Below are 22,121 nucleotides of genomic sequence, written 5' to 3'. Positions count from 1 at the left end.
GCGCGTGACATATCATCATGTAACTCGAGAACCGAGGCATGGATTTGTTCGAGTGAGGTGGCGTTCGAACGGCAACAAATAGATCTTTCGAGCGGTAATTTATATGTTCGGTGAAAAATGTAGCCGAATAGGTGCGGCTGGGTGGTGTAGCGGAGATTGCGCTCGTCACCAATGCAAGAGACTCCGGTCTCGACTCCCAGAGTCAGCGTTGCCTGCGGCTTGTGCCAGTCGTCATACTATCTCAATTGGCAGAGGTAGCGGGTGGAAAGTCGATGGGTGGGGATTGGACGTTGTGGACAGCGACTCCTACAGGTCGGTTGGGTGACGCCTGTACAGCAGAGACAGGAAGTATCGGGGGCAGCGTGAGCCTCCCACGCGTTACTCCTCGCCACTGAGAGTCCGCGCTGTGTGGTGAAAAGATGCGACAGGCTGCCTCCTCGTGTACCGGAGGGGACACGTGATGCAAGGCTTCTATCCTCACTACAGCCGACCAGTGGGAGGCATAGTCTAGCAACGTTCAAGACAGGGGAGGGGAGAATTGGAGGGGAGAATTGGCAATGCGAAATTGGGATGGGAGAAAAATGAGAAAAAGTGGATCAGAAAAAAAAATGTAGCCGAACAGGTTAAGCCCTAGCCATAATTTCTTCAAATTTGCCTAAAAGTACATACCAAAGTAAACAAAAGAATGCTCCACTTCTACAAGGTCCATTTGCATGTTCTTGGTATCTAGGGACATCTATGGACCTCAGGGAATGTATTCCCAGTGTCAGAAATATTGTATCTGTTACTATGCTTGAGTAAATTGTAATGAACCAAAGTAGAATATCAATTATTATTATACATTTAAAATAAATCATCTTTGACGGTGAATAACACCATGCTAACATTGACCAAAAGTGGACAATCCATTCAGCACCTTCTTGAGATCAAGTGTACTAAATATCTAAGCAAATTAACAAAGGGCAGATGATTTGCAGGGGTTCTTGTAGATACAGTACTGAATTTTGCCATCCGGACACATTCAATATGAAATATGAATATAGAATATCAGGCCTATAAATTACCTTATTATGGCCATGTCATACATCTATGGATAGGCCCAATAGTGTTGAGGTTTGTTCAACCCATGAGATATAAACGCGACATTTCATGTCAATATTTGTAATATCACGTTGTTTGTCTGCGGCTGGTGTGAGCTGGGTAGTGTAGTTTTATGAAATGTAGACATCCATCGAAAGCCCTGGGTCTCCTCTTTCCTAGGAATACAGCGATTTCATGATGGCTTCCTGTCCTCGCATCTAAATCGTAAAATCGCTTTCCGGTGCAATGCGTGGAGAATTTATAAGCTCATATTGGTAAACAGACGTAGTGCTGAAAATATATACTTTGACTGCTGTTTTGGTAGGGTTAGGGTGTTTACTCTTGGCTACATTTGAAAAAGAAACACATCATCACTTAATAGGGACTGTATTGATCTATTTGTGACGTGAAATAAATCTCGGCCCGGTACCCGGTAATGGAAGTGGATACAAACCAGCTAGCCTACAGTAGCTGTTGGCCAAAAACACCTCGCCTGGAGTTTTAAGCTAGGCTAATGGTCCGTATCCACTTGCATTAATTTGTGCTAAGCTAGCTTGCAGCCGGACAGTTCTCTACTGAACGCACAGAGAGGAAATTGGTATCTATGTTCTTGTCTGACTCTGGAGAAGACGGTAAGTGCATTTTCCTGTATGTTTTGTCAGAGGGGTTGTTATTTGGGTGCTTTAACTGTGTGCTCTCCCTTAGGCCTCTTGTCGCATGGAGAGCTGATTTCTATGCTGGATGTCGTGCCGATTCATTTTGAAAGGACAGCCGCCAATAGGGAGGGAGAGTACCTATGTTCCCAGAGTCCTATGCTCCCCGCTCCCAAAAAAAGGGTCCTGTGTTCCCCGATACAAAAGGCTTCTAGATCCCCGTTTCCATAAGATTTTCAAGCAAATTAACTACTAAATCTAAGTAAATTGGAGCAATATTAGAAGCAGCCATATGGTTTTCCATTAACAAACATTAAACTTCTATTCCTAAAAGAACACCAGTGACAGAGTTGTGTGAGGGTGTGGCAACAGGCTATAGGCTAAATATAGTAAATCTATACAGAAAACATGCACCCATCTATTTCTATTTCTACAAAAGAGATGATTGTGGACTTCAGGAGGTCGGGGGTCAAGGACTACAGCCCCCTCAGCATCGACGGGGCACCGGTTGAGAGAGTGAACAGTTTCAAGTACCTCGGAGCCTACATATCCGAGGACTTGACATGGACCACACACATTGACAGTGTTGTGAAGAAGGCACGACAACGCCTCTACTTCCTCAGGCGCCTAAGGAAGTTCCAAGTCAGTCAGAAGATCCTTAGGAACTTCTACTCATGTACAATAGAGAGCATCCTGACTGGCAACATCACCTCCTGGTTTGGGAATAGCACTGCACAAGACCGTAGCAGACTACAAAGAGTGACACGTTCAGCCGAACGCACAATTGGAGGGGGGCTTCCCACCCTCCAGAACATTTACAACAAGCGGTGCAGGGGGAAGGCTAAGAGAATCATCAAGGACTCCAGCCACCCGAACAACTGCCTCTTTGAACTGCTGCGGTCAGGCAAGCGATACCGGAGTCTTAAGGCGAGCACAGAAAGACTCAGAAGAAGCTTCTACCCCCAGGCCATCAGGCTGCTAAACGAACAATAAACACTATGCAACAACCATCAAATGCACACAGCACACACACCCACACGCACACACTCACTTAAACAAACAACACACTGCAGCACCCACTCTCCACACTTTAGATCACACAAACACACTTTATATTTATTGATAAAGGATTTGCACTACAACTCGTACACCTACTGTAAATTGTACCTAAATTGCACCTCATCCCATTTCTGCCTTGCACTATATAGTATTGTATATTAGTACACTGCATACTAGTATTGTATATTATATGGTAACTCAGTTACGTCTATTCTGCATCGAACATTGTACATATGTCTATACTGAACACTGTGACCTCATTTTTTTACTTCTAATTTACATGCTATACTATGTTATTTTATTATACTTATCTTGTCTTGCACAGTCTCTGGAGCGTAACAGTAAGAAGCATTTTGTATAAAAGTATTCTGTACTTCTGTATGACAACTATTAAAGAAACTTGAAACTTGAAACTATGTGAGACATATACAGTATATATATATATATTTCTGTATTTTCTTCAAACCAAAATCAAAGAAATACAGTAGAGATATGTCAATAATCAATCCAAAATATGTATTGCTACCAACTCATCTGTATTTAAACAGTAGGGGAAACATAGGACCTTTTTTATTCGAGAGGGGGAACATAGGGATGACCCCAATAGGGGAAATCCCACTTCCGTGTTCACCTGTGACGTCGTTGGTCGGCCAATCAATGGTGTACCTTCAAAGACGTCGTTGGTCACTAACTATCTTGCTAGCAGGCAAACGTTAGGTGCCACTCGTGTTTTATCCCTACATCATGTTCTCCAAACCGTTCATAAAATCTCTTTTCTGTTCCAAGCGAGTTTGGTTACATCAAAGCTGTTTCACTGTGATGAGGGGCAGCTACAAGATACCCAGCGAGCCAGCTCATTAGTCCCGACTGGGGCCTGGTCAGCGTGCTCCGAAGGCCGAGACGAGGCCACACTGCGTCAGGGAATGGAGTGAGGAAGTGATTATTCCAGTACTCGCCATTTCAACTTAACTAAAAAGGGTGCTTGATTTTTTTTTTTTTATGGCCATAAGTGCTTGTTTGTGCCACTGAAACAAAAATCTCGCTCTGAAATCCTGTGAGGCGTGAGTTGTTGCAGGAAGACAACAACTAGTCAGCTGAGGAGCATGAGAGCGTACTGCAGAAACGTTGTTGAGTTGAAAGCTAGCTTAGTGTTATCTAAAAGATAAAAACAGAGGTTTGCGTTTGTGCATTTCCAAACGTCACACACTTTTCGTAGCGTTCATAGACTAGTATCGATAAGGACATGCCATTCCATGAGCGGAGAGAGCTGCTGCAGACAGAGGGGAGGTAATATAATTATTACAAATGGTAACTGACTGTTTTCATTGACAATATGCATTAAGCATCGGGCATATTGCTGTGCATTGTTATGTGCACTGCGCCAGACAATCAAATTGGTAGTGTGTGTGTCCACACAATATCTCGTTGTTGTTGCTGCTGCTATGCGCTTTAAGATGCATTCTAAAAGTGTATTTCCCTATACAATTACTCGAGCACTACTCAAGTAATTCATGCGAGTACTCAATCTGGGGAAGTGCAAGCGCTTCATTTCCCCGACCTGCCACGATAAAGCCATCTGAGCTTGAAACTCAGAGCAGCATTGGTCAGCTGTTGGACTTCAGCGCACCAGTTAGATGTCTTCAAAGCACGATTGTAGAGCTATAGGCCCTGCCAGTCCAGCCAACAAATACCTCACTTCATTATGTGCAGAACTCTAACTGACGAGTCTAATTATATCAAGTATGATTAAGCACTCACACACACACACACTAATGCACGCACATGCTCATTCACACACACACACACACACACACACACACACACACACACACATACAGTACATACACAAGCACACACACACACATGCACACACACACTGCTGTGTCCCCTGCCAGTCAACAACAGCCTTATTCTACATGAATGCCCTTGGTGAGATGGCTGTTTAATCTAATACGCTAGCCGCTAAAGTGCATAGGGGCTGAAGTAATCCTTTTTCCCCTCTCTTTCTCTTTCCCAGTCCCCCCTTTTCTCTCTCTCTCCGCTCCATTCTCTCCAGTAAAAGAAAGAAAACATGCAATACCTTGTCAGACCAAAGTTTTACCCACCTAAAAGAAATTCAACTCAACCTAAAAAAGCTTCTATCCCCAGGCCATCAGGATGCTCAACAAACAATAACACTATGTAACAACCATCAAATGCACTCACAGCACACGCATCCACTCACTTTAAACAAACAACTCACTGCAGCACCCACTTTACCCACTTTAGAACACCTAAACACACTTTATATTTATTGGTAAAGAATTTGCACTACAACCCATACCTCATTACACCTTACTGTAAAGTGTACCTAAATTGTACCTCATCCCATTTCTGCTTTGCACTGTATAGTATATTGTATATTACTATATTGCAGGGTTAGAAATAAAAAAAAAAATTCAAGGGCTTTTTTGCCCCCTTTAATTGATTTTCGGGGGATTTTTTTGTATTTCGGGGGCACAACATTTTTATAATGAAAATTAACAAAGATTATAAAACATTGTTGACACTTTTTTTTTACAGTCTTCGTCCCTATGTTTGATAACGTAATGTTAATGTCTCCATATATAGGGCTCTACGCTAACCTTTTTCCCAAGGAGCACATGTGCTCCTAAATAAAATTTTAATAAATAAAATCTAAATACAAATTTAGGAGCACACAAAGAAATTTAGGAGCACAGTGACAATTGTTCAAGTAACACACACACACACACAATGTGTGATATGGCTTGGTTTCATGTTTTGAGGTACCTTCAATTATCTGTAAATAATACATACATACTCTAAATAAATATCTAAATAGATTAAATATGATTGTCCCTGAGGGCAAGTTGTGTTGTTGTCTTGATATATCTACAAATAGCAGACGAATAGCCGGTTTCTTCTGGATCAATGAATGTCTAATATTGAATAATATTATTAGCTATTTTATTTTTAACATCCCTAATTCCAACAGTCAAGAGGCTTGTTTCAAATTGATACATGAAAAACCCCACACGCAACAACATCCACCTCAAACACAACAAAAGAACAGAGCATCTCATGAACTTATGTCATGGACTCTATGGATTGTCAGCTGAACTCGCACCAATGCATAGGGAAATAGTCAGACATCCCAGAATTATTTCATAATACAAGTTTTGAATGGGCGTTTGGATTAAAAGCATCCCGAAGACAGCACTGGAACGTTTGTGAGTATAGGCTCTGGCCAGATCTATCAATGAAATACGTTGCACGCTCAGCGCTGTGGAATGAAGGAAATGCGCATCGGGATCGGATTTGGATGTTATTCTTTGGAGTTGTGTTACAAATGGAACGGTCTTTCCCCGCGGAACACAAGTTACTTAACGTTACACAGGTCGCGCTATGCAGATGCTTAGCTTGCTAACGTTAAGATAGCAGTGTAACTTAATGTTACACTATGCATGCTTGATGAAAGCAGAGTGCTCTGTCTGTCTGCGTTCGCATCCTCTCAAGTACCTGTAACACGCAGCGGGCCCCGCCTCCCTCCCTCCTTGCAACATTCCACCCAAAAACTGAATTTCAGTCCAGTTTCTGAACTATTAACAGCAGAGCTGTTTTGTAATCTTCACTCGTCTCATACACTGCAAGTAAATGATTTTTCCGGTTCGCACACACACATATTATTAGGGGCAAATACGAGGGAAATGCTCGCACTGTAGAGCATAACATAATTATATATATAATTAGTAAACTGTCGGGGGCTTTTCTTGCCCCCCTTAACTGATTTTCGAGGGCATTTGGTCAATTTTCGAGGGCATTTTTGCCCCAAGCCCCCGTTAATTTCGAACCCTGCTATATTGTATAGTATATTGTATGGTTAACTCAGTTACTTCTACTCTGCATTGAACATTGTATATATGTACATACTGAACACTTGTGTCTACGTACTTGACTTCTATTTTATACTTGCTATACTTATTTTATACTTATCTATTTTTGTCTAGCACAGTCTCTGGAGCGTAACAGAAAGAAGCATTTTGTATAAAAGTATTCTGTACTTCTGTATGACAACTAATAAAGAAACTTGAACTTGAAAACATGAAGAAGACATATTTAGTTAAAGTCATGGACTGGAAACATCACGGCTTTCATTTAAACAGAGTTATATACATTACAAATGTTAAAGGGGCACTTCACCAAAAAACAATGCTGATTTGTTTTGCACATAATCCAAAATATCTAAACAGTTTTACACACATTTTGTTTGACAGTTATTGAGAGCAAATGAGAATATGGCAACCAGTGGTGTCATCAGGGACATTGAATCATTGATGTCATCAGGGACATTACAGCTCCATGAAATGTAGATGAAAAAATAAAAATACCTTGTCTTATAGGGACTGCTACCATATCTTTACCTTGCAATAGCAATACCTTGTCTTATAGGGACTGCTACCAATCAATCAATTAATTGAGCTGTAATTAACACAACACACTGATTCAATGTCCCTGATGACATCACTGGTGGCCATATTCAAACAAATTTACTCTCAGTAACTGTCAAGCTAAATGAATGTGTGCAAAATGTTCAGAGTTTTTGAATGGGTGTCAGATTATGTACAAAATAAATCAGCATTGTTTTGTTGGTGATGTGTCCCTTTAATGCTGTAATAATGGAAAGGTAGCAGTGACAAGTCAAGTCAAGAGTTTTATTTGTCATGGCATACAAGCATACAGTGAAATGCGGGAGGTCATGCCTGCAGCGATTGTGCAATTGTTACAAAGGGTCAGATTAAACCGAATATATATATTTATTGCTTGATATCCCTTGTATAATATTTGTATATCGTTTGATATCCCTTGTATATTCTTTGTATATATACACGGAATATCCCTTTACCTAGGTACAAGCCAGACCATAATATTCGTTCTCCTATTGGACAGCGACCCCTAGGCGCCAACGGCCATACCCCCAATGGCAAGTTCAAAGCCACCGCCAAGGCTTGTCTCAACATGTCCAGGTTTGCGCAGTAATACGAGACAGAACTGAGGTTGGCACTAGATTATTCACCTTACGTATAAATACGTCGCAGGTGGATACAGCAGTAGTTGAGTACCAAAAAGTTGAAGCCTTCGCCACGAGTCAACGACCAAGTGAAGTGAGCAACTTTGCGTCTAAATAGAGCACTTATAACATGTGCGAATAGGATAGTAAAAGTGTCAGAGTTTAGTGAAATAACGTCAAGTTCGACCTAGTTAATGTGAAGTATAGTGCACAGGAGAATCTACACCGGCGAATGCAGAGCCTTTTCCGGCTGGATTATATTGCTTTGGTACTGTGGCTGCTGGAGCAGAGAACCGTCTACCCCACTGCTGTGTGGGATCTACCCTGTGAGGAGCACCATCGAGCCCGCCTCTAGGACCACAGAGGCTGGCTGGCTTTCGTCCATGCTGTCGTGCATACTGGATTATAGCTGTTGCTTTTGTCTGCCGATCAAGGGAGTAATGTACCGCCTCCCGTAGCTGGAGCTTCTTTATTCCTCGTTGACCCAGACTTTGCTCCCGAACATTCTTCTACCCTGCCGGCTTACAACCGGAGGGAACCCCCTAGTGTCTCCAGCTGACTACGAGTGTGCCTTATGTAATTCTTATGCTACAGGTGGCGTCAGTTATACCCATCTTATTATGCTCATGGACTTACGCTCTTGACCTACTTAAGTGTTCTTCGCCTTATAAGCGCAATTCATAATTTTTTTTTTTTTTTTATATTTTTATTTCATTTTTTGGAAGAAAAGGCAGGATATATAATGCACATACAATGCACATATAATGCACATAAAAACATAAATTTAAATTATTTGCCAATTACATGCATTGGCTTGCCCCTTGCCTCATTTAAAATAAAAAACTCCTACCCCCTAACCCAGGGCTATTCAACTGGCGGCCCGCGGGCCAGATCCGGCCCGCGGGATGATTCTGACCGGCCCGCCAAAGATTACATGATAATAAAAAAAAATTCAAATTTTTTTTTTTTTTACTTTTTTTTTCATGTCAACGTTAACACGCACAATTGAGCCAAAAGTCACTCAATTAATGACAGATTTCATTGATAAATTGAGGGAAAACTTTGCAAGTTGATTAGATGAATTTGACATGTCCAGATAATTGATGCATTTTGTGAGCAACCCATTATTTTGCCAATGTAGCTGCTATTTCCACAAAAGGACAAGAGTTCCTTGCATCACTTCACATTGATGAAGGTCTCCTGCAACTTGAAATAATTGACATGCAAGCATCATCTGCTCTGAAGCAGGCACTTGAGAATGAATCCACCACAACATTTTGGATAAAGTGTATTCATGTCAAGACATTCCCCAAAATAAAAACGCTGGCAATATCTGTGCTAACAATGTTTGGCTCAACATACACTTGTGAATCCAGTTTCTCTCACATGAATGCCATTAAAACAAGCAACCATGCCTCCTTGACAAATGAGCATTTGCATCACTGTTTGCGGGTAGCCCTCACTTCCTATGAACCCTCTTTCTCTGCCATTGCCCAGTCAAAGAAGTGCAATCGCTCTCATTAGATGTGTGTATGTAGGCTAGGCCTGTCTGCCCCCCACCCCCCTGATGTTTGAGAGTTAAGAGTCGACAATAAGTGCTAATAAGATGCTGTGATTTGCTGTTGTTGCACAGACATGAAGCACTTTTTCATAAGCTCAGCTGCACTATAAATGTGTTTTTTTGTTCAAGTGTTGATGTTAGAATGTTCATATGCACATCATGCACTTGTTTGTTTTTTATTTTATTTTTATATTGAAATGTTGAAGAGGAGATGTTGCAGTTGTTGCACATAAATGAAGCACTTTTTTTGAAAAGTATACTACTTTTGCAATGTAGTTAAAGGGGATCTTATAAATGGCCTTTTTCAGTGTTTAGCATTGTTTCCTAGCTATGTGGACTTATATTAATATGATCTATGTCTCTAATTCTCATATTGGCGCATTCTTCCAATTCTCCTCTCACAATATTCACCCTCACTGAACTGAGTCATCTGAAAATGTGCTGATTTGTGATGTCAGAGAGACACTGCTGCATGATAATCAGCTGAGTTTCCACACAGTTCCCACAGTGGTTGGAGCCCAGGCTCAAAACGTGTTTTTGAGTACTTGATTAGAAATACAAAACAATGAATTAAAAAAATATATATTACAGAGGTGTTCCATAAACCCACAGGAATTGTGTAAAAGTGCCCAAATAGTGAAAGAAATAGTAAAATAGTTCCCCTTTAAATAAAAGTTGTGAAAATGTGGTTGCGTGTTGTGTCAAGTGTACATATATTCATAGCACGGGGAGGCGCCGTGGCAGTCCGGCCCCTGGCCCCTTGGGTTTCTGACAATGTGGCCCCCTGAACAATTTAGTTGAATAGCCCTGCCCTAACCCCTGCACCAACCACCGTTGACAAAAAATAAATAAAATAATAATAATAATAATAATAATAATAATAATAATAATAATAATAATAATAATAATAATAATAATAATAATAATAATAATAATAATAATAATAATAATAATAATAATAATAATAATAATAATAATAATAGTAACCCCCCACCCAACCCATCCCGTCATAGGCCTGAGAAGAAAATTAATTGAACAAAAATTTCAACAAAAATTTCAACAAAGACCAAGAAAAATAAAAAAAAAAATAAAAGGAATTATACAGATATTAGTTATGTCCTGCTAGCTATATATTGAAGGTCCTAACTTGATAGAGAATATGGTTCCAGCTATCTATTGTTTGATATCTTGCCCCATTTAATCTAGCTGTAGAAAGCTCCATTGTTACAACATCAGCTAATAACTGTTTCCAGTGATTAAAGGGCAGAGAGTGTGGAGCTTGCCATCGCAGCGCCAAAATTCTTTTTGCAGCAGTACTTCCTGCCAGCCAAAATCGTCTCTGAACAATACTTAAAGCTAAAGAATCATCATCATTAAGGAGAAGTAATTTGGGACAACAGGGAATATGTTTTTGTAATACTTTAGATAGATAATTAGTTATCTGTTCCCAGAAACTTTTAACTGTGGGGCATTCCCACATCATATGTGTAAAAGTACCAGTAGTATTTAGAGAACAAAGTGTACAGTTTGGTGACATAGCACGTCTCATTCTATAAGCTTTCTGGGGGGTTAAATATGTTTTATGGACAAAATTGAAATGAATCTGCTGATGATTTGGGTTTCGTGATGCCATAGTAACATTTCCCCAAACTCTGTTCCAATTGATAGAGTGATGGTGTTCTAATCCCAATTCTGTGCTCCACGATTGGATAACAGGTATTAACGAAGTACATCTTTGTGATAGATCTTTATAAATTATAGAGACTTGTCCTTTGGAGAGACCTGCAGTTTTTTTCGAGAAAGTAATTAACGGGTGAGTAGTTGGTTTGGTCCATGGAACTCCATAGGCTCGCATAGCCGAGCGGAGCTGTAAATATAAAAAAAAGGAGGTGCCAGGTAAGTTATATGACTCTTTCAGATCTGAGAATGTTCTTAGACCATTGTCCTCCATAACATCGCCAAGTACATGAATGCCACAGTTGGACCATGATTGAGCTACAAAACTTCGGCCTCCGCTAAGCAAAAACGGGTTATGAAATAAGGGAGTCTGTTCATGCCACTTAGTATCCCAATTAAGTAACTTTTCATATTTGCGCCATAAAGATATGGCATGCGCTATTATCGGACCATAACGTAATCTACATTGCTTTAGTGAAATATCTGTAAAGACAATGTCTTGTAAACGAATCTGCGCCACAATATGTTTTTCAATATTAAGCCAGGGGGCCTCAGAATTTAAATTAAACCAACTCAACAGAGGACGAAATGATAACGCTTGAAAATATAACTTAAAATTTGGCACAGTTAAACCACCAGATTGCCGCTCATTTTGTAAGGTAGTAAGTTTAACCCGAGCTCGCTTGCCTCGCCATATAAATTTTGAGACTGCTCTATGTAAATTTTCCCAATGAGCAACAGGTGGGGCAATAGGAATCATGGAACTACAGAAGTTTACTCGAGGTAATATGTTCATTTTGATAATAGAGACTCTTCCGGAAAGGGAGACAGGTATATTACACCATCGATTGAGATCATTTATGATTGACCTAATGGTTCTATTGTAGTTTACGGACACAATTTTTTCAATTGAAGGAAATATATCAATACCAAGATATTTAAATTGTGTTACAACCGGGATCTCATGGTCAAGCACAGAGTTAGGAGTGGTTCTTAGGTACATTAGTGCTGATTTGGTCCAGTTTATTTTATAACTTGAAATTGAACTGAATTTTTCAAAGATTTTCAGGAGGCTTGAGAGAGACTGAGATACATTCTCCATATATAACAAGATGTCATCCGCATAAAGCGAAATATGATGATCAGTAGAATTTACAGAGATTGGCTTAATGTTTTCTGATTGCCGTATAGCTTGGGCTAAAGGTTCAAGGGATAAAATAAACAAGCTTGCAGAGATCGGATCCCCTTGCCTACTTCCACAAGTGATTTTGAAAGGAGGAGAACTAATATCTCCGGTTATGACACTGGCTGATGGATTAGAAAATATTATTTTTACCATATTTATAAAATTTTGACCTAGTCCCATATGTTTCAGTACAGCCCAAAGATAGGTCCACTCCAGACGGTCAAAGGCCTTCTCTGCGTCAACAGAGAGAACAGCTGACGACACTTTAGCTTGAGAGGCGGAGTTGACAATGTGAAGGAGACGTCGCAAATTATCAGACGAAAGCCTTTTTTTAACAAAACCACTTTGATCTGGGTGAATCAGTTTAGGTAAAAACTTTTCAAGACGGCAAGATAATACTTTAGAAAATAGTTTGGCATCTGTATTAATTAAAGAAATAGGGCGCCAATTAGAACACTGGTTTGGATCTTTACCTTTTTTTAATAAAAGAGAGATTAGGGACATATTCACGTCTCTCCCTAAGGAGCCTTTAGATATGGATATATTAATCATCTCAAGTAGTAGCGGGCCTAAGACGTCCCAGAACCGCAAATAAAATTCTGGGGGAATGCCATCCCACCCTGGAGACTTGCCTTTATTCATAGTTTCCAGAGATGTTTTGAGTTCTTGCAATGATATAGGAGCACCCATTAAACTTGATTCAACTGGTGACAAAACAGAGAGGTTAAGGCCACTTAAAAAGGATTCAATCTCTTCAGAGGGACGCTCGCCTTCTGTAGTATATAAATCATTATAAAATTTTGCAAATCTTGTATTGATTAATTTTGGATCTGTAAGCAGCTCACCATTTTCTGATGTAATATTTCCTACAAGATCACTATTGCGTAGTTTGTTGGCCAATATTTGACTCGGTCGACTACCATGAAAGTATTGGTTTACTCTACCTTTATGGATGGAGGATTCGGCTCTTTTCCTGATAAGATCGTTTAGTTCACTCTTAACATTGGCTAGTGTGGCGGCAGTCTGTTGAGAGTAATGCCTCTGCTGAGATAGGTCCAAGGTAGACAGCATGGTTTCTAATTCCGATATTCGTTTTAGCTGAGATTTATTAAGACTTGAAGAGAAAGTAATAGCATTATTTCTGACAAAGCCTTTAGTAGCGTCCCAAAGTATCCTGAAATCATCCACAGAGTTATTATTAAACATTAAAAATTGGGCTAGCTCAGACTGAAATTGCTCACAGAATACTGGATTATCCAATAAAGAGCAGTTAAAGCGCCATCTTGTGGCCTTTTTCTTAGCCTGGCTGAATTGAAATTGACAGAAATAGGCATGGTGATCTGATAAACTCATAGGTCATAATCACAATTCATAATTCTCATTCTGTAACCTACCGCTGCTATAATAATAAATCCCTCCAAATAGAACTTTAGGTGTCATTGTTGTATTCTTGTGTGGGTGTTCACCAGATATACCGTGTACTGTATGGCCAGTAATTAAAGTACATAACTAAGTAGTGGTTTAATAATACCATACTCTCAATACAGTCAGGGAATTGTACCCCTCAGTTACAGCAATAATACAAGTAATAAGAATAAGACATTTGTGCAATAATACAAGTAATAAGAATAAGACATAACAGGTATAATGTACATAAAGTTTACAAAAAGCATGGTAAGACATGCTAAGGTCCTGCGATAGTGCAATACAATGTTGCTACGGATGAGGCACTGGGTCTTATGTACACTACTATACAATGCTATACTATACAATCTACATTTATACTATGTGTCCTTATGCTAACTTGCTATATCCATCAATTTACTATACAAGAACCACTTTTTTATTTTTTTTTCCCGTGACCTTTTCATTGTGTAAAGTGACTGTTGAGTGTGAGCGTGTGCAGCATGTGTGTGTGTGTGTTCATGCTAAAGTGAGTTAGTGTGTGAGCGTATACAGTGTGTGTGTTATATGTGTGCTCATGTGTGCTTGTGTGTGGAGAGTTCAGTGTTCAAGACTCTGATGGCCTGGGGGGAGAAGCTGAGTCGGAGTCTCTCTGTCCTATTCATTCATTCATTCATCTCTCGGGTCTTTCATTATTCTTCATTATTCTGTTATATAAGACCTGCAGGGGTGGTAGTGCAATACCCGTAGTACGCTCAGCTGAGCGCACCACTCTCTGTAGGGCCTTCCTGTCCTGTGCCTTGCTGTTTCCATACCAGGCAGTGATGTTTCCAGTCAAGATGCTCTAGTCTCCACAGCTCCGGAGTAGAAGGACTGGAGTATCTTCCCCGATACTCTGAACTTCCTTAACTGTCTCAGGTGGTAGAGGCGCTGCTTCGCCTTCTTTACGACTGAGTCTATGTGTGTTGTCCATGTCAGGTCTTCTGAGATGTGGACCCCCAGGTACTTAAAGCTGCTCACCCTGTCCACGATAGGCCCGTTTATCCACAGTGGTGTGTGTGTCCCCTGCTGTGTTCTCCTAAAATCCACAATCAGCTCCTTGGTTTTACCAATGTTCAGGAGCAGGCTGTTGTCCTGGCACCAGCGTTCCAGTACCTCAACCTCCTCCCGGTAAGCCTTCTCGTCGTTGTCCGAGATCAGCCCCACCACCACTGTGTCGTCCGCAAACTTCACTATGGAGTTGGAGCTGAACCTGGCCACACAGTCATGTGTGTAGAGTGAATACAGCAGGGGGGCTCAGAACACAGCCCTGGGGGGACCCGATACTCAGGGTGATGGTGTTGGAGGTCTGACCCCCCACCCCCACCCTGACCGCCTGAGGCCTTTCACTCAGAAAGTCCAGTATCCAGGCACTCAGAGTGGAGCTCAGACCGAGCTCGATCAGCTTGTCCACCAGTCTGGTGGGGACTATGGTGTTGAACGCTGAGCTATAGTCAATGAACAACAGTCTCACATAGAGCTGTTGCTGGGTTACCACTACCAGTTCATGTATAGCACTGTGATTGGTAGGATGTATCAACAGAAAGTAAACAAAGCAGAGTGGTACTTTAGAAATGAGGGGTTGCTGAGAGTCAGGTGAGTTTGGCGCTCACTGGATCTCAGCCAATCACAGCACAGGGTCTAAATGAACTAACTGTGGTATAATCCCTGTTAAGACTTCCTACTAACTGCACAAAGCAGATGCACATGTACACACACAATGAACTCCAGACAGACAGACAGACAGACAGACAGACAGACAGACAGACAGACAGACAGACAGACAGACAGACAGACAGACAGACAGACAGACAGACAGACAGACAGACAGACAGACAGACAGACAGACAGACAGACAGACAGACAGACAGACAGACAGACAGACAGACAGACAGACAGACAGACAGACAGACAGACAGACAGACAGACAGACAGACAGACAGACAGACAGACAGACAGACAGACAGACAGACAGACAGACAGACAGACAGACAGACAGACAGACAGACAGACAGACAGACAGACAGACAGACAGACAGACAGACAGACAGACAGACAGACAGACAGACAGACAGACAGACAGACAGACAGACAGACAGACAGACAGACAGACAGACAGACAGACAGACAGACAGACAGACAGACAGACAGACAGACAGACAGACAGACAGACAGACAGACAGACAGACAGACAGACAGACAGACAGACAGACAGACAGACAGACAGACAGACAGACAGACAGACAGACAGACAGACAGACAGACAGACAGACAGACAGACAGACAGACAGACAGACAGACAGACAGACAGACAGACAGACAGACAGACAGACAGACAGACAGACAGACAGACAGACAGACAGACAGACAGACAGACAGACAGACAGACAGACAGACAGACAGACAGACAGACAGACAGACAGACAGACAGACAGACAGACAGACAGACAGACAGACAGACAGACAGACAGACAGACAGACAGACAGACAGACAGACAGACAGACAGACAGACAGACAGACAGACAGACAGACAGACAGACAGACAGACAGACAGACAGACAGACAGACAGACAGACAGACAGACAGACAGACAGACAGACAGACAGACAGACAGACAGACAGACAGACAGACAGACAGACAGACAGACAGACAGACAGACAGACAGACAGACAGACAGACAGACAGACAGACAGACAGACAGACAGACAGACAGACAGACAGACAGACAGACAGACAGACAGACAGACAGACAGACAGACAGACAGACAGACAGACAGACAGACAGACAGACAGACAGACAGACAGACAGACAGACAGACAGACAGACAGACAGACAGACAGACAGACAGACAGACAGACAGACAGACAGACAGACACGTTTAGTTCCAGAGTGTGTAATAGTAATAATGACGTTAGGAAGGAAGTGTGTTAAAGCAGCCCTGCAGGGGGCCTTCCTGGCAGGAGGAGGAGGAGACGGAGGGGGCGTCTTTATGAGTAGAGGTGCTCCCTGACGGAGGGGTGGTCTTTATGAGTAGAGGTGCTCCCTGACGGAGGGGTGGTCTTTATGAGTAGAGGTGCTGCCTGACGAAGGGGTGGTCTTTATGAGTAGAGGCGCTCCCTGACGGAGGGGTAGTCTTTATGAGTAGAGGTGCTCCTCCCTGACGGAGGGGTGGTCTTTATAAGTAGAGGTGCTCCCTGATGGAGGGGTGGTCTTTATGAGTAGAGGTGCTCCCTGACGGAGGGGTGGTCTTTATGAGTAGAGGTGGTCTTTATGAGTATGGGTGCTCCCTGACGGAGGGGTGGTCTTTATGAGTATGGGTGCTCCCTGACGGAGGGGTGGTCTTTATGAGAGGTGCTGCCTGACAGAGGGGTGGTCTTTATGAGGAGAGGTGCTCCCTGACGGAGGGGTGGTCTTTATGAGTAGAGGTGCTCCCTGATGGAGGGGTGGTCTTTATGAGGAGGGGTGCTCCCTGACGGAGGGGTGGTCTTTATGAGTAGAGGCGCTCCCTGACGGAGGGGTGGTCTTTATGAGGAGAGGTGCTCCCTGACGGAGGGGTGGTCTTTATGAGTACAGGTGCTGCCTGACGGAGGGGTGGTCTTTATGAGTAGAGGTGCTCCCTGACGGAGGGGTGGTCTTTATGAGGAGAGGTGCTCCCTGACGGAGGGGTGGTCTTTATGAGTAGAGGTGCTCCCTGACGGAGGGGTGGTCTTTATGAGTAGAGGTGCTCCCTGACGGAGGGGTGGTCTTTATGAGGAGAGGTGCCCCCTGACGGAGGGGTGGTCTTTATGAGTACGGGTGCTCCCTGACGGAGGGGTGGTCTTTATGAGGAGAGGTGCTCCCTGACGGAGGGGTGGTCTTTATGAGGAGAGGTGCCCCCTGACGGAGGGGTGGTCTTTATGAGGAGAGGTGCCCCCTGACGGAGGGGTGGTCTTTATGAGTATGGGTGCTCCCTGACGGAGGGGTGGTCTTTATGAGTACAGGTGCTGCCTGACGGCCCCCAGAGAGACACAGTCTGCTGGAACTCTGTCAGTCAACCCTCCCTTTAGCAAACAATGAGACATGTCTCTGGGTGAGTGTTGAGACCTAATGATATTCACATTCATAATGAGTGTTGAGACCTAATGATATTCACATTCATAATGAGTGTTGAGACCTAATGATATTCACATTCATGATGAGTGTTGAGACCTAATGATATTCACATTCATAATGAGTGTTGAGACCTAATGATATTCACATTCATGCTGAGTGTTGAGACATAATGATATTCACATTCATGATGAGTGTTGAGACCTAATGATATTCACATTCATAATGAGTGTTGAGACCTAATGATATTCACATTCATGATGAGTGTTGAGACCTAATGATATTCACATTCATAATGAGTGTTGAGACCTAATGATATTCACATTCATGATGAGTGTTGAGACATAATGATATTCACATTCATGATGAGTGTTGAGACCTAATGATATTCACATTCATAATGAGTGTTGAGACCTAATGAACACTGCAGCGGGAACACCGAAAAGGTGTTTTCGTTTTGGAAACTCGCCGACAATGGTGCCATGTAATTTGCGCAAGCCGGATACGGAGCCGTTCTGCCCAATGCCCATGCGCAGTAGAGACCGACGCCAAATTCTCCCCCTCCCAGACCCATGTCATGTCAACAAACCGTTACCACGCAAGAGTCGACTGCATGAGCAGCTCAGAGCTCCTCTTTCAACATAACAAGCATTAAACAAAATGGCCCAGTCATTTATTCACTTTTGTTTAATACATGAGGCGTTGTCTAATGTTATCTAACTACTGATAGCTCCTGATATCAACGTCTGATATCATCAGTTTGGCATTCGTTTTCGCAGGTGCTGGCTGGTTAGCGTCGCTCGTGAGCTAACGTTAGCTACCTAGCTAACGTTACTTTCAAACCCTGTTAGTCAAGTTGAACTATCGCTCTGGGGACGCTGATTAATATAACAAGCTACAACAGTCTGCATTCCCTTAACAATTGTTTGTATTGAGCCGTATTGTATTGTACCCAATCTGCAATCTGTTAAATAACGTTTACATCCATTCATTCTGCTAGCATTAACGTTACTTCGCTGCTAGCCACAATGCTATACTGTTATACTGGCATATCCCAATCAAGTTAGCACGTAAGCTAACAAAATCGGCGATATTTTTGTGAGACTAAACTCTGCTCTTGGTGGTCAATTGTGTTGATGTTAGTTTTGTTTCATCAACAAATCATCAACAAATGAGGCAGAACACAATGTATCCGTTTTTGTTTATTGCACTTTATTTCTTGCTGAAAAATAAATGCTATGTGGCTAAATGGCTCATGCGAGGTATAAAGATGGTGGCTTTTGAGATTTTGAGCAGGATGTGGAGTGTCTCGTTCAACCTTTCTGATTGGTTGAAAATGGCCTTCATGTTTGAACTACATCGCCACCTACTGCTTTGGCATTGTACTACATGTATATAGTAGACGAGACAAAACGACGTCTAACTTAACTCTTACTTGCCTGCCAATACGCAGCCGCAGCGTTCTGAAAAGCTAAATGAAACTAAATGAAATGGCCCTAGTGTAACCGCAGCCTTAGAATCAGGATTTTCCCTTCCGACAGGACAGGCTTTGGTGAAACACCTACATCCTGTATTTATTTTGCCCCGCCCACTTTCACCATTGTAGTTCTATTTCAGATTTTTTATTTCTATATGGACCAAATTGTAATAAATAAGACATCTATATGGACCAAATTAATTGTTTAGCTAGGTCATTCTCCTTGTAACAAAGATAATAAATAATACATCTATATGGACCAAATTGTTTAGCTAGGGGCGACATTTCCGCTCCTCCCGGACAGCGTGTCGAAGTGTCCTTGAGCAAGACACTTAACCCCTAACTGCTCCTAATGAGCAGGTTGGCACCTTGCATGGTTGCCTCCGCCGTCGGTGTGCGAATGTGTGAGTGAATTTAAATGCAGTCCATAGCTAGGTGATTCTCCTTGTAACAAAGATGATAAATAATACATCTATATGGACCAAATTGTTTAGCCAGCTCATTCTCCTTGTAACATAAATAACTGTGAAGAAAAGGAACAAGTGGCTTGCTGATGAAACCTCGAAGGCTAATATAGTCCATTCTAGATACTGTGTCACACATGGGACGACAATGGCTCAGGAGGTAGAGCAGTCGTCTGGTAATCCGGAGGTTCCCAGTTCGATTCCCACTCCTCCCGGGCAGCCTGTCGAAGTGTCCTTGAGCAAGACACTTAACCCCTAATTGCTCCCGATGTGCAGGTTGGTACCTTGCATGGTTGCCTCTGCCATCGGTGTGTGAGTGAATGGGTCAAATGTGAGGAACAAATTGTAAAGCGCTTTGGATAAAAGTGCTATATAAATGCAGCCATTTACCATTTATTTACCATTTATGGGAAGTGGAATAGGACGGATGGACGGATAGATAGACAGACGGATGGATGGACAGACAGAGAGACAGACATAAGCAGGTGGCTTTTACAAGCTGAAAACACTCGTTTTCTGTAGCACCACTCACCGGCTCTTTGATCAACAAATTAGGGGGCCGCTTCAGGGTTAGGCAGCATAGATAAGGGCCCACAAACAACCAGGACCCCTACACTCACAGCTCATCTCTGCCTTCCTACGATAGCGGACTCAACCCTTAATTATTAAAAAGCGAAAACAAACAAGGTCTCAACTGAAAAATATAAATAAACATGTTTTTTGGACAGCAGGTACAAAACAAATACAATTACAGCTGGATAAAAGCAAGCATCGTTTTAATTCTTGGAGCCTAAGAGCCCAAATGGATTTCTCTAGTGCTGCAATTAGAGCCTGTGTGGTTTCACAGCAAGGAGGCATGCTGCAGCTAATAGCTCTAATCTCGCTCCTGGACCACATGGTTTGGCCCCATTGACATGCCGTGGATGTTCCTGAGGGGAGCCTACTTATTGATTGAGTGTTCCTTTAAATACAAGTTAGGATGGTATCGGGGGGAGGGGGGGAATGGAAAGAGGATACGGACCACTAGCCAAGCTGAGAGCTCCAGGAGAAGTGTTTTTGGCCAACGGCTAGGCAAGCCGGTCAGTATAGACTTCCATTCACTTGTGTTAAGCTAGGCTAGCTTGCAGCCGGACAGTTTTCTACTGAAGGAAATTGGTATCTATCTTCTTGTCTGACTCTGGAGAAGACTGTAAGCGCATTTCCAATAATGTTGGCGTGTTCCTTTAAAAGTTGCAAGGGGGGGGGGGGCGCCCCAGTGGCGAACCACATAGCGCGCTCAGCCGCGACACGGCCGACCCGGGTTCGACTCCCGAACCCGTCGTTATTTGCCGAATGTCTTCCCCCCACTCTGTCTCCCATTCCTCCTCGGTCTCTCTCTGCTGGACTGCCCAGTAGCAATAAAGCGATAAAAACGCCAAAAAATTATCTTGCAAAAAAAGTTGCAAGGGAAAGCCAAGTACTATTATTCGTGTGTGTGTGTTTGTGTGTTTGTTTGTTTGTTTGTTTGTTTGTTTGTTTGTTTGTTTGTTTGTGCGTGCATGTCAAAGTCAAGTCAAAGACTTTATTTGCCATGTATGGACGAATCCACATTGGAATACAGGTACAGAGCAAACACTGTGTGTCTACAACTAATCCAATACAGGAGCAGAGTAGAAACAGTACAGGAAGAATATGTAAAAACACAGACAGTATAAAAGGACAAATGCTAAAATTGATATCAACATCCCCTAAAAGTGCATATCATAGTTAAGTGCATAATGCATAGAGGCACAAATGACAGTAAAAGTGCATATAATCAAAGTGAATGATGCACAGACACACAAAAACAGCACTTCCACAAACCTGACTAATAACACTAATAAACACTCCGAAACAAAATAGGATAAAATACAAAACTATCCTTTGGAGTTATTCAGGCTGCGCACAGCACTGGGGAAGAAGCTCTTAGTAAACCGAGAGGTAGAGCATGTGATAGAGCGGTAACGTCTGCCCGAGGAGAGGGGGACAAAGAGGCCTGCGGCTGGGTGACCAGAGGGGGTCGTTGATAATGCCAGAGGCACGGGAAAGCAGCCTGGCACCATAGATCTCTTCTAGAGCTGGCAGGCTAAACTCGATTGTCTTGCGTGCGAGACGCACAATTCTGTGATTTATTCTCCTGGTCTGTGATGTTACCAAACCATATAGTACAGGAGGAAGTAAGAACGCTCTCGATCACACAGCGATAGAAGTTGTGTAGAATCACCCTGTTATTTGTGAACTCTTTCAGTTTCCTGAGAAAAAAAAGACGTTGCTGGGACTTTTAACAATGGTTCTGGTGTTGGAGTGCCAGCTCAGGTCATTTGAAATAGTGACCCCAAGAAA

At 42.5% G+C, this 22,121-nt stretch overlaps 1 protein-coding gene across 1 annotated transcript in view; it reads right to left on the bottom strand.

Moving 5' to 3' along the window:
- dennd1a (DENN/MADD domain containing 1A) overlaps positions 1-22,121 on the bottom strand; it is a gene marked incomplete at both ends in the record, with an annotated part of 107,034 nt that overhangs the window by 56,853 nt on the left and 28,060 nt on the right. The gene's annotated exons all lie outside the window — the stretch shown is intronic.

Source organism: Notolepis coatsorum (assembly GCF_963971535.1).
Source record: "Notolepis coatsorum genome assembly, chromosome: 11".
Lineage (NCBI taxonomy): Eukaryota > Metazoa > Chordata > Actinopteri > Aulopiformes > Paralepididae > Notolepis > Notolepis coatsorum.
The sequence above is the reverse complement of the archived record's forward strand: the minus strand, read 5'-3'. Positions and strand labels throughout refer to the sequence as shown.